Here is a 13,557-nt window from a genome sequence, read left to right on the forward strand (position 1 = left end):
CAAGGGAAACAGGCAATTAAACAGGGCATTGCAAAGTCATAAGTTCCAGATAGACACTAATGTTAACTTGGAGTCCTGTTCTGCTTGGCATCCAAACACCTGCATCAACGCAGGTGAAAACGAGTTACCCAGCACAAGAAAATTGTCCACATAGGATGAATTATAAGCTTGTCCCTAAATTGCTCAAATAAATCTCCTTAAAGAAGTGGTAGCCTGTTACTAATGCGCCTACTTCATTATTTAACACAGGAATGTAACTCCTCATTCTTCTCACAGGTACTGTCAGCTGTGCATTAAGAAAAATCGCCAAGCAAAATTTACATTCACTTTCCAGATTAGTTTAGAAACAGTGGGCTTTCACTTCAAAGAAAAGTCAGAAAACACGACATGACTTTGCAAAACATTAATCTTCCACTTAAAAATATTATTTGCAAAAACATCAATCTTCCATTTAAAAATATTATCATCAGATGAATGTCCTGAACATTTCTTCTGATTCGCTGAGCAGGCTTGAATTGTCCCCATCAGGTTCAGAACACCATTTCAGGCATGAAGTGAACATAGTCTTCCCATTTAAGGCCCTCTTATGTAGCTGCAGTCCCACAGCATCTGGCAGACCCATGCAGTATTTATCCTTACCACACGCCCAGGAGGTCAGGAATGCTATTATCCCACTGTCACAGTGAAGGACTGGAAGCCCAACAGATGAATAACTGCCCATCCACACAGTAGGGCTCAGGATAGTGAGTCCCTAAGTTAGTACATCCTAACTCTACCCATGAGTCCCCTGAGAAATGTTTTTTTTGGGTGAACTATCACTCAAACACAACGTATTTGTTTTGCCAACCAGGCCTTTCACCACCATGACATTCACCAGCAATGTCGGATCCATGACTCCCACTCACTGTAGATTTCTCCTGCCCTAATAGGTTTACCTGTAAACATAGGGTACTGTGTGTTCTCAGCTGTTATTTCCTGCACTCTGGATTAGGATCACTGGGAAAAGTGTAGCAGAAGTTTTTAGGAGTTAACTCAAGGAGCTGCAAAACTCAGCCCCCCTTCCCTATGTAGTAAAAGAGAATATTTCAAAATATGCCCATCAGTTAAAAAGCCAGTTCAAATCATTAGCTTTTATTTAATATTATTTTCCACCTTGAACATCTCAGTTTGTACAGTCATGTCTTAGGAAACCCAACTCAGTGCTAATATACAACTCCAAGCACTGCAGCACCACTGGTGTGTAATAAGTACAACAGGTAACTTCTGCAGTTTTCATTTTTCCTAACGAAGAAAATGTTCCCCAAAATCAGGTTTGACCTAAAGAACCTGCAACATTGGCAAGTCACCTGCTGTACTGCATCCTTTTGGTCATACTTCATGGCATTAACCAGCTTCACATTTCTGCCCTTTGCAATGTTCATTATAAATCATTTTGTCCAAGGGTACTGCTGGCCCAGAAATATGCCTGTCTAGGGCAGGGCTGAAGCAAGAGGGTTAGCAGAGGTGTGAAAAAGCTGGAGTAACCTTGCAAAAAAAACCCAAACAAAACCAACCAAACAAAACCAGAATCACACAGGAAGAAAACATTCCACATCAATATAAGGCAGAAGGGGCAAATCCAGTCCTGCTGTAACCTGTGCTGCAATGGTGTCCTCAGAAATGGAAAATTCAGCAAAGCAATAACAGTGTCAACAGACCCATCTGAGTGCAGATCAGTGAAACACTCATCACACTCAGGCCTGCACAGAAAAACTCCAGCCTGCTCTCACAAGACTTCAGAACTTCTCAGCATCGTTCCTGCTGAATTCCCTCCTCCCAGGAAAGAGACCTCTGCTTACAACAACACCCGCCCCCTTGAGCAAAACACGAAGGTTTCCAGTCACACAAGAAAGTTTTTAGCCTTCTCCTGATGGACACTGGGGCGTCTTCATCCCGAATTACAGGTTGCTCTCAGCCACACCTGATGTGTCTCTAAGAGATCCTCCCATCCCTGCTCCTTCACAGGCAGGAAGAGCTTGTGAACTGGCTGGAGCCTAAGTCTGTTGGATTTAAATATTGCCAGCTGTCACAGCTCGCTCAGGGCACTGAGTGCCCACCCCAGCCCGCCTACCTGTTTCACTGGAGCTGCCTCCTCTACAAAGAAGTCTTCCATGTCTGCAGCTGCTCACGTCTGTGCAAGGAACCGGGGCGAGGGGCGGGGATGGGGGTGGAGGGGAATCCTGGAAACTGGCACAACCTAGATACACAGACTGGCAGAGCTACCAACGTTTTTTAAAAAAAAAAAATCTTAATTAATTACACGGAATCCAGCAAAATTCTGAACAACTGAGCCAACTCTCGGGTTGGTGTGGGGGTTTTTTAAGCGCTCATTACTCCGATGAGGCAGAAGGCACTTTCAAAGGCTCTTTGCTCTCTGCAGAGAAGTAAGCAAGGATGGCAGCCATCCTTTGAAGAAGGCACACCACCAGCAGCTATCAGTGTGCCTTGGCATGAAGCTAAAACAAGACCAGAAGGTACTTTTTATCAGTAGCGTTACCTAAAAAGGGGCAGTTACTTAACCATTTTGCTGCTACAGTGGGGTTTGGAAGAGATACGGGAAGTGCAAATGTCCCTTTGGAGCAATAGCAGATGGGAAAAGTGAGAAAGAGGCATCCTGCAAGGGCACACTGAAGGGGGACAGGCTTCACAGAGGTTGATCTTGTTCTACCAGTTATGGCCTCACATGGGTCAATGGCTTTGAGTGACTCCTAAAGGAAGAAATTCCTACCAGGACAACAGCTCAGGCACTGCCTTGCCTTCATCTGCAAAAACACCGCAGGCTCTACCCATGTGGCTGGGATCCGTCTCCATGGCATTACTGGCAAAATTCCTTACTGATTCCTAGGGGTCAGCATCAGGCCTGTAGGCAAGGGATAAAACAATTCTCTGGGGAATACTGGTTCTTGCTGTAGTAGCTAGAAGTTTTCATAATTCACAAAGGATTTATGTAAAATAATCTGAACAGCTGTAAAAAGAAGCAGAGGATTCCTGAAGTAATAAAAATCTGTCCCCCAAAGAGCATGGATTTGGAAAAAAATTATTAATTGAAAAGTAAGTGATGTGGGATGGAGAGTCATATAACCGATGAGGAGGAAATGCACTTCAGATCTTCACAGAAACAAAATGAGTTGGAATCTCTTTCAGCTTTTCACATCATAGCTTTCTTCCTCACAATCATATTTTTTTTCCTGATGTAAGTGGAGGAAATAGAGTTTGAAAGTTCAAGAAACTCGAAGGAACTCTGTAGAAAAATAAAATTACTCAGAAACTTGTTTTTGAAACTACTACAGTACAATCAGACACCCAAACCAAACCCTACTGGGTTCATTGCTAATGAAATGACCTTAAAAATCTACATTTCATTAAATGTGGAATGCAATAAAATGCCACAGGGGAAACAATATTATTGTTTAGTAATATCAAAAGCTGTCATTTTCTGCAACAACCTGGGGCTACAGAAAAGCATATTCCCATGAATAATTAGCTTTTGGCATCCAGAAGTATTTTATCAAGAAAGCTGCCTTAGCTCTAAGTACCACAACTAGAAATGTCGGATAGTATTGATGGAAGTTTAAGGTGACTGTTGGTCTTATCTGTAAATTTATCTTTGTAGAGTTAAAATCAGAACCTTTTCATTATTGTCAAATTTTGTTTTAATATTAATGAAACTAAAGCCCCATGAACAGTTCTGTAGAAGGAAGAAGAAAGAATCAATATATCATCAAGAAAATTACTTGCAACATTCTGACTCGAAAATGGCACTTTTCCATGTTAATAAACAGTGCAGTTCAGGAAATCACATAAGCAAATTTTAAATTTTAAGGATACAAGCCTTCTGGAACTGCACTTGATGCTTCAAAATCTAAGCTGCTCTCTACATTTTAAAGGACAGACTTCACCACATTTCACTATTTGTAAGAACTTTTGCTGCAAAAGCAAAACCTCATGACCTTTATGGCCTTTTTCACTTGTTTGCAATTAATAGTTCCTTTCTATTCCTGAAAGCTGGGGGCAGAAAGAAAAAGAACCCAGCTTATGATGTATTACCTGCTGGTATTTCTAAAGGACTTGAGCACAGGAAATTACTAGATATCAGTTTCTCTGCAGTAACTATGCACAATTTCACTTTTATGACCTGGCAGTCAGAGGCAAATGTAAGGTAAGCTGAGTTAATCAAGCCTGGGCTGATTGAATGATACCTGGAGCAAAAGGGGAACAAGTTGCCTCACAGAGCTGATGGTGGAGCAAGACAGATGTATATCAACAATCCTGAAGCAGCTGTTCTGAAGCAAGTCCTGTAGTGCAGTAACAGGTTCACATGGCAAAGCTTTCCCAAATCAGAAAGATTAATACATTCATCAACTATAAAGGATGTTTACAGTCACTTATCCAGAAATGCTGATGGTTGCAGGTCTTCTCTGAATATGAATTCTGTTTGCATGAGACCATTCATTAGTCTTGACTAAAAAATTTCCCAGGTTGGAGCTCATTACAAATAACTCTTGGTAAGTTTTTCAACCAGCAGTCTATGCCTACTTGCCTCATTTGGAAACATTTTCCTACCTTCAGTTTTCTTTGCTCTGCTCGATTTTTTTCTTTTTCAAGCAGATCAAAGACACAATAAAGCCCTGAACTTTCACTTCAACAAACAAACATTTCAAACTCACTCAGCTCAGTGAGGCATATTTTTCCTTCTCTTATGCAACATCAGAACACCTCTGGATCCTCTTCATTGTGCTCAGCACTCTTTTTGAAACATGGACACTTGTCACTCATGTAATTTTGAATTAACGATCTCTTTAGGGTCAGTCAAAATCTACTGTAATTTCCTTCTTCTTACTGAAAGGTCAAATACATGTGAACATTTTTGGACACACAAATCTAAGGGGAGCTTGTCCTTTGCTTGATATCCCTCAATGACACCAAGATTGTTTTTCTACAGACATTACTTCCCTCACCCTAAAAATATGACTCATATTTTTTTGTTGTCATGTGTGACTTTCCTGAAATAAATGGGTTTTGTGTTCCTTCAGCTTACCAACAGATCTCAGCTGTCATGTGTCCATCCCATTATCTTTACCATTGACATAAAAGTCAGTATAATACATTCAGAAAACTTGTTCTGCCATCACTTCATGTATTCTTATGGGTGACTTACACAAGGTTTGAGATGGTGGATCAAGAACCAGCTCGTGCAGGACTGAGAAGTCCATTTGCTCTGTGATGATTCCCCATATACAATTATAGTGTGATACAGTCTGACCAGACGAGAGCCAAACCAGGCTGCACATGTTGAAAACACTGATATCTTTGGGATGTCATCACCTTTATATCTTCTGACCAAAGGCCTAGAAACTCAATCTTCTAATTTATTATAATGATTACTACTAATGATTTTTTTTCTTTACTTGTGTCCTGACTTAGTATTTTTATATTTATAATTCCTTCCTTATTTGCATTTTAAAACCTCCTTGCATTTTTTCTCAAAAAAAGATAGGATAGAAATGAAAAAGAGTAATCATTTTTTTCTCGACTGAGTGGTCAGGTCACTTAGAAGACTGAATACACAGTGAACAGAACACACAGTGAGAGATCCTCTTGTTAAAGTTAGGATGTCTGAAACTTTCCTGAGCTTCAGTTCCCTGAAGTTCATGGCCTTCAGCAGTCATTGGACTCAAACTGACATGCAAAAAATCACAGCAAACCTCTGACAAAGTTGTCAGCTGTTGGTTGGCCTTTCTCTTTCGAGATTATGTCATTTCTACTTGATTTCTCTGCGAAACTATTAAGGAATCCAGCCTTGCTTGAAGAAATCTCAACCCTTAGTCAACCTTCAGAGGAAGCAACCTTAATTTTGGGAACTTAAAGCCAGAAAAGTTTGACTTGCCCCCAGCTTCTCTCACAAATATTCTGCACAGGTCAGATGATGAGCAACATGAGAATATCACACATTGTCACACACACGTTGATGTGAATTCAGGAAATAACAGAGGTATCCTCCCAGTCATACCAAATTCAACCAGGGATACAAGGCCATTACAAGGTGCTGAAAACTTGAAATACTCTTGGCTTTGTTTAAGCTACAGACAGGAAAGAACCATAATCTTTTCTAGTTCTCTTTTCAGCAATGTTTACCACTTTGCTTCCTTTTACCAAGTATTTGGATGAAAGTTATAACAATTATAATCTCTGAAAAAAAAAATCCTCTGATTTAATGATCTTTGCATTGTAAACAGAAAGTTTGGGACTCAAGAATATTTTTAAAAATCCAAATAGCACAGCTCAGTTTTATTCCTTCTTTGATACTGTTCTTTTTTATGTTGCTACGGTACGTCTGCTCCGTGTGAAAGTGAGGTTGCTATGGAAACTACTCATTATTTTTCAATAGTAGGCTAGCTACTTAATAAAAATCCTACATCTTTTTAATCCCCAGAGAGTCTTAATTTATCCCATGCACAGACTTTCCTTCTTGACAGTTCCTTTAATATTCACTGCACTGCAGTGCACATTAATCTGAACATGTCTAACAAATCCACAACTTCTGAAATCAACTTTCCAGCAAAGTTTGATTTTAAAAATAATATCTTTTTAGCTTGTCTTTTACCTGCTTATATTCCTGTGAAAGATTGTAGGTATGCACAGCAAAGCCAAGAGCAGGCCTGTGTAAGAGTCAGATATGGAAAAAAAAATTTAAAACTTTCTTTACCTATAATAAATGGTAAAAACTGCAGGAAGGGAAGATGGACCATGGTCAGAAGTGTTAGCTTGGAATTTAGAGTTAATTCCTTCCAGTACCACAATCTTCCCTGGCCAGCCCAGGCAATGCTCTTGGTCTCTTCTTTCCTCAATTCACCACCTATAAAACAGGTGGTGACTATTTGGAAAATTGGAGCCGATTTCTTTTTTGAAAATTGGAGCCCTCCCTATTTGACAGATGAAATGCACCAATGATCATCTCAAGCACCAAAGCAACAAACCACATCAGGGCAGAGGGTGGGACACTCCACATAGTCACCATGTGTTACAACTTACCACTTCTCTGCTTAGACATCACACTGTCCCTCTTTTAGTTTTTGGCTTTTTTTTAAAGAAGCAAATGAAGTAATCAATTATTATGAGTCAATTAACCCTTTCCTACCCAAACCCTTCTATATTATTAGGTTAAGTGAGAGAATGTTGTTGGTTACAGGTCCCAATACCAGAACATCTGTTAGTGCTTGAAAGGGTCTCCTCAAAAGGACTAGGATTTCTTAGACCAAATATTCATTCCCCCCTGAGGATGTGATTATTCCAAAATATTCATTCGCCTCCAAGGATCTGGCTATTCCCACATTTCTTACTACTTGTTTGAGGCAGACCAGTGGCATCTCAGTGGAGCAGCTCTCATCAGAAAAAGACAAAAAACTAAAAGAGCTGCAGTAGCTAATTCTCTCATACCCCCTGTATTAGGCATGTTTGAAGCACTTCCTCAGATTAATACAGACTTTAACTGCCTTGACAAATTACAAAATTCATCCAAGAATACACACTGAGCAACAACAGACACTGCAGAGTTTAATGAAAGCTGAATTAGGCTAAAACAAAATTAAACTATCTCAAGTATTTCAGAGATGACAAACAACAGTTTCATGGTTGTTGCTGTGACTCCTTATTTTTCCTAGTGACATTTTCCTCTAAGGAACCTTGCACACATTTCATATGTCCTATTACATGTAAACCTCATTAAAATTCAGCCACGTATGAGAAGGAAAATTTCCACTAAAGGGAAATTTTTAAAGTTAAAAGGTTTAGATTTAAGTCTCCCTACATATAATCAGCTTTTCCTTATGGGATTTTTAAGAAGAACTGGCTTTCTTATTCACTGCCTATGAGTCCTTGCACTGTGCCATTTAATCTAATTTTTAACAAAGGAAAGAAAACACTGGAGCTTTTATGTAGTTCCACAAACTCTCCTACTAGCAGACTGCTTACATATATTACATATCAACATCAGATAACATAAATAGATCAATAATTTGCCACACTCAATCTGAAAGGTTTAAAGCTTCAAATACATTTACCTCTGATTCAGGTAAAAGACTGCCAACATACTTAATATTCTCCCTAACCTTTTTGTCTGGTGCATATTACTGTACTAGGACAAGAAACTCCAGAATTTATTCTTGTTCACTGTAATTGAAACTCCTTCCTGCAAGAGTTTTTGCCTTTTTCCTGACCTCAGCTCAGAAAAAAAATTCTCCTTGACTCTTTCTATATTGCAATTTTACTTCATTGAACTCTGTCACTTTTTTAACATTTCCCAAAAGACAGAATATGACCCACAATGATTTTCAAAGTTATATAGTCCTGAACCTACAAAGCTCATAAATATATCCCAAGCAGCTTAACTGAACCAAAGTTAGTGATATGTTGTAGGTGGAAACCCAGAAAGAATTATAAATTTTATCCAAGCAGATTTAAATAAGAAACCTGAAACTGAGAACAGATTAATTAAATCAGGGGAGCAGGGAGGGAGTATAATGGAGTGTTGGTAGTGTAGAGTATTAAAGCATTGACAATGGGGCTCTGAAGCTCTTTTCCGAGCCTTATTTCTCTTAGCAAAAAGAGTTTCTGCTCAGCAAACCCTGCCCTCTGGTGACTAAATGCCATTAGTGCCATGCATATATAAGCATTCAGGGGTTTGCCTATTTGCACATAGATTGCAATGAAAAATACAAGTAAAAATACATTCAGTGACATGCTTTGGATTTTATTAATTTCCTCTTAAGGCATTAATAAAAATGCTGACTTTTTTTCTTCTGTTTCATAGAAATCTTCATGCTACCTACCCTGTGCATTAGGTACATAAAAAATTCATACTGTATTCACCCTTTTTCTCTTCTCTGAAAACAACCACTCTTTCCAGATTGATCACACAATGCTACAGAATTATTGTCCAGCCCCATCCTTCTACCTTGAGCCCATCTATGGCCCCACACCTGCAGAGCTGAGATACACATTTTACACAGGGGGCATTGCAACTTTGAAATCACCATGACATCAGGCAATGCTGGTAAAAAAAATAAATATGGACACCATAAATGATTGGCATAATCTGGGTCCTAAAATTATCACTTCTTTACAATGAGAAATCAAAGCCTTCCACAGACAATGGGAAAGTTGTGAAATCCAGATATGTACATGATCTTTGGTAAAAGCCTTTTTTCAGACTTCCTATTCAACAGCTATGTTTAAAGCCAGTTGATTAAATATTTTCTCAAACAGGTATCATGTCAGCACACAACTCTGCTCCTGTCTGAACCGTATAAACAGTGTACACTCCTCTCCCACTCTGCTGTGATTTATGTGGTTGTACCACAAATACCTTTATGATTGATATAAACCAAAATCCAAGCAGTCACCAAAACCAAAATAGCACTTGAGGAGCAGAGATCAGCAGGACACTGGATTTTTAGAACAGTTGCCAGAGTTTATGGATGCACTTGCAACTCTGCTGAGAGCTTCCAGGTGCACGCACTGTGTTTCTCTTTCAAAACTGAGGAGTTACCAGAATTTTCAATAGTTGTGTTTTTTTTTTTCCCCTGCAGATGGTTAGGTAGCATCAAGGCCTGGCACAAAGCTTGTCATGCTGAGACACATCTGGAGGGGCAGGTAGAAAGGCAGGTAGAAATGCTGCCCTAGTGGCTCTGCACCCCAACCTGCCCATCCCAGGCTGGGAGTTGCACTGTGAAAGAAGAGTTGGGTGCCAAGTTGCAGACAAATCTTGAATACAGGCTCCAGGGGACCCACAGAGCAGTCAGCTGGGACTAGACAATAGCTGAAAGACTGGAAACAGCTGGGGAAGAAAACACTTAACTGAGAACATTTCTGTTGCTCTCATTACACAAATGTCTGTGGGGCCACATGATGACACACAGCAGGGAAGCAAGAAATAGCCCTGGCAAATGGATGAAAGACAAGTTTTACCCTGCCCCAGAACTCACCCTCTGCTTCAGCACCAGAGCTGTCAGTTAATTCCATTCTTTTCAGTTCCGTGTCTTTGCCACAAGAGACCCAAAAAAATGAAAAATACCCTTAACCCTCATCCAGTGGATGGGCTAGGGAGAGAAAGGTGCTATTGCTCAGCACTGGAGGCTGCCTGCTTGCTCCCCAGGCCTATCATGCAAGTCAGTAAGGCTGCTCCCCTTCCCTCAGAGGATTCACTGGGAAAGCAGGACACCTGCAGAGACCCAACTCTGCAAGAGCAGTGTGAATCCTCTCGGAGCTGCTCTGGACATGTGCCCTCCTGCCCAGCCAAAGGCAAGGAGTGTGCCACATGCAAGAACAAGGCCAGCAAACAGCCTCAAGTTGCACCAGTTGTATACCAGCAAAAATTTCTTCACTGAAAGGGTGTTCAAGCACTGGAACAGGCTGCCCAGGGAAGTGGTGGAATCACCATTCCTAGAAGGGTTAAAAAAAAATCGTGTGGATATGGCACTTGGGGACATGGTTTAGTGGTGAACATGGCAATGCTGCGTTAACAGTCAGACCTGCTGACCTTGGAGGTCTTTTCCAACCTTAACGACTCTTTGATTCTATGATTCCTGCTAATGCATGAGGTGAGGGCAAAGCAGGCATGAAAAAACAAATAAAGTAGTAAGAACAACAGAGCTCAAAGCACAATCAAGAGAACAATTATAAACCTAGGAGGAGAGACATTTTATGCCTTGCTTCTTTCTCTCAATCACAGTGCTACTGCTAATTAGAACAGACACAATTTTCAGGCAGAGTGGGATTTTCAAGTTGATGGTGCCCTTAAAAATCTCTTCTGGCTTTCATTGCTATTCATGGAACAGGAGTTTGCTCTCACTTACCTTGACTCAGCAAAGGGCTTACATGTGCTCAGGTTTAAGTACATGCTTAAGACAGTATCTAGTGAGAACATGGTCTTCTGCTCTTCTGCTGAGCAAAGAGCCCCGTGAAGAGTGACTGGAGCTCTTGTCTCCAAGCCAGGGAGGCAGGATGTGCAATCTGACCTCCAGCAGCTGCAGCAGGGCATATGAGGGTCAGGTGTCTCTAGGGTGAGGGCATGACTGATGCAAGCTTAAGGTTGATGTGGGCACAGACTCAAAATAAGTCAATGTGACACTTAAGAGGCTCAGATCTACTATGGAGCTGAGGAGATGTCATCAGTTAACAGGTGCCATAAAACTAGAAAATGTGGGGCACAACCAGCACTTGGAGCGGTGGGAAAAGCCAGAGCACTCTGCCATCACTGCAAGCTTAGAAAATTGAGTTCAACACAGATTTCTACAGAAAGATTCCATAGCAGGGGGATAAGCCGTCTTACTAGCCAGGGAGATGGGCTGTCCCACTCTCAGATGCCTTGAGGATGATGAAACATCAGAAGGAAACTCAAAAAACAAGGATCCTCCAAAATCTTTACATGTGGCACCACTCTCCTAACAATCAGGACTGAAATTGTAGAGAAAAATAGCTAAAACAGACAATGCAGACAGTGGCTTCATCCCTGAATTTGCAGTCTGAGTCCACAAAGCACAGCTCCATCAGCTCATGTAATCCACATGGCAGTGCCAATGCAAAGGATGTTTCTGCTGTTGCAATGATCATCAAATTGCTGATTTACTGAAGACATGCTGAATGGCTTGGAGACACAGAGAACATTGCTTTACTGCTGACAACGCTGAGCCTGTTCTTAGTACCAAAGTGCTGGAAAATGAGGGAGAAAAACAAAGAGGCAATTTACTTGTTATTGTCTTGTCTCCAGTTCTGTCACTTGCTTTATATTCTTGTTTTTGTCTCCTCATCTGCTCCTGCCATAAATTTCTGGCTGTGCTTGTAAAGCCTTTTACCTGTACACCAGTGCCCAAGGGATGCAAGCCATACACAGGGCTTACCTTCTGTTGCAGGACCTCCAGAGGGCACAACCAGAGGGTTTGAGGGAACACTGTGATCTTCATTTCAGTGACACATCCTGTTCATGCTATTTTAATTGTGGTTTAGTGGCTTACAGCCAAGGCAAGGAGTGAATCTCAGGGCAGAAGGCAGACAGCTTTATACTTTCACTCCAGTCTCTGATACCAGATGTGGCTTCAAACCACCCCATAGCTTGAAAAGTGCATTACAATGCAGGAGTGTGCCAGCCTGGTGGCAAAGCCACTTGGATGAAAAGCAATGACACACATCTATTCTTTCCTCCTTTTCCTGTGTATTGTCCGTTACTCACTTTCTCAGTTTGTCTTCCCTCTCTTTTATCTTCACCTATTTTCCTGGAAATTTGGAGAAATTCTATAGCAGCTTGAAAGTTGTGAATTTTACACGATTCTCACCTGAACACTGGAAATCAAAGTCAAGTCTGAGTCACGCTGCTTAGGAGAGACTGGTGCCTTCTCTCTCCACTCCAGCACAAACTCACAGCATGAGGGCAAAAACACAGCAAAGCTGGGCTCCCACACACCTTCCTGGGAAGCAGCACATTAACTTCATGGTAATTTTATCTGCCTTCCCCATGTCTCCTCCTCATGCCATGTATTTCCTACACACTGCTAATGCAATCCAGAGACCTCCAGAATATCCAGATCTCCACTAGTCACCCCCATTTTGGGAAACTCAATGAGGTTTTCATCTCGCTGGTAAATTATAATACATTTCCCACTTAGAGTAGCTTGGCAAATTTTTGGCATTGCACCCCTGGATTGCTCTGGCCAGACACAAGGTCAGCCTCTGTCCCAGTTTCTGTTTTCTAGGCAGTAATTTAGACTGCAGAGGGGAGCCCTGTTCCTTGATATACTGAATTAGGACATGAGGGAAACTATTCCACTCACTGTGTCCCAAAAAAAGGGGCTACCCTACTGGTTATCAGAAAGAAAGGGGATAGGGGCTGGCCAGGTCCTTTATGGAAACACAGAACTGTTGACTTCACTGCAGAGGTAGGGCAAGAAGTGAAGGGTCACATCAGGGCTCAGATGTGCAGGAAAACAGCAATGCTTTTATTACTTTATCCTCTTCTTACAAAAGACCTCTTTCTTTCTTTTCCCTTCCCAACAGCAGACAGTTAAACTGCGAAGCTCATTGCCCCAGGATTCTGTGTACACCAGAATTTTATATGTGTTTGTGTGAAAAGTCTAGTGGCATGGCCTTGGGCACAGAACCATCCTCGGCCACAGGCTGCAGGGAGGACACGTGGGGGGAGCTACACAGTCTGTTTACACTGGACTAATATTCTTTCTCTAGGCAACTGCTACTGACAATTGTCAAAGAGATGACAGCAGAAAATATTTTGACCTTTTGTGTGATCCAGTATGCATTCTTTTATGTTTTAGTACCAGAATTTATTTGGTGACTCCAGCTTTCTTTCAGAACCTTAACACCTGAAATTATAGAAGCAAAGCATAAAAGGCCTTAAGGGACTTCGAATCATTTAATCTCCTGATTATCTCAATCAAATCTTAAATTGTGGAGGCTTGAGTTTATAGATGCTGGGAATTGACAGTATTAATGATGCACGTCTTCCTTTTC

At 41.1% G+C, this 13,557-nt stretch overlaps 1 protein-coding gene and 2 long non-coding RNA genes across 6 annotated transcripts in view; all 3 read right to left on the reverse strand.

Annotated features, from left to right (window-relative positions):
• Positions 1 to 13,557, reverse strand: part of DPP6 (dipeptidyl peptidase like 6) — a 549,686-nt gene that overhangs the window by 365,175 nt on the left and 170,954 nt on the right. The window lies entirely within an intron of this gene.
• LOC135403961 (uncharacterized) overlaps positions 1,663 to 13,557 on the reverse strand; it is a 32,342-nt gene continuing 20,447 nt past the window's right edge. The window contains exons 2-6 of one of the 2 annotated variants that reach the window (XR_010425540.1): positions 13,324 to 13,409; positions 12,266 to 12,375; positions 6,644 to 6,698; positions 4,239 to 4,334; positions 1,663 to 3,280 (exon numbers count right to left, since the gene is read on the reverse strand). This is a non-coding gene — a long non-coding RNA (uncharacterized LOC135403961). The remainder of the gene's footprint in view (positions 3,281 to 4,238; positions 4,335 to 6,643; positions 6,699 to 12,265; positions 12,376 to 13,323; positions 13,410 to 13,557) is intronic. The other variant, XR_010425541.1, reaches the window with a different exon arrangement.
• LOC135403978 (uncharacterized) lies at positions 11,685 to 12,242 on the reverse strand. The gene is made up of 2 exons (XR_010425544.1): positions 11,968 to 12,242; positions 11,685 to 11,936 (listed from the first exon to the last, which is right to left on the reverse strand). It is a non-coding gene; the product is annotated as an uncharacterized LOC135403978 (long non-coding RNA).

This window comes from Pseudopipra pipra, chromosome 1 (genome assembly GCF_036250125.1).
Source record: "Pseudopipra pipra isolate bDixPip1 chromosome 1, bDixPip1.hap1, whole genome shotgun sequence".
NCBI classification, from domain to species: domain Eukaryota; kingdom Metazoa; phylum Chordata; class Aves; order Passeriformes; family Pipridae; genus Pseudopipra; species Pseudopipra pipra.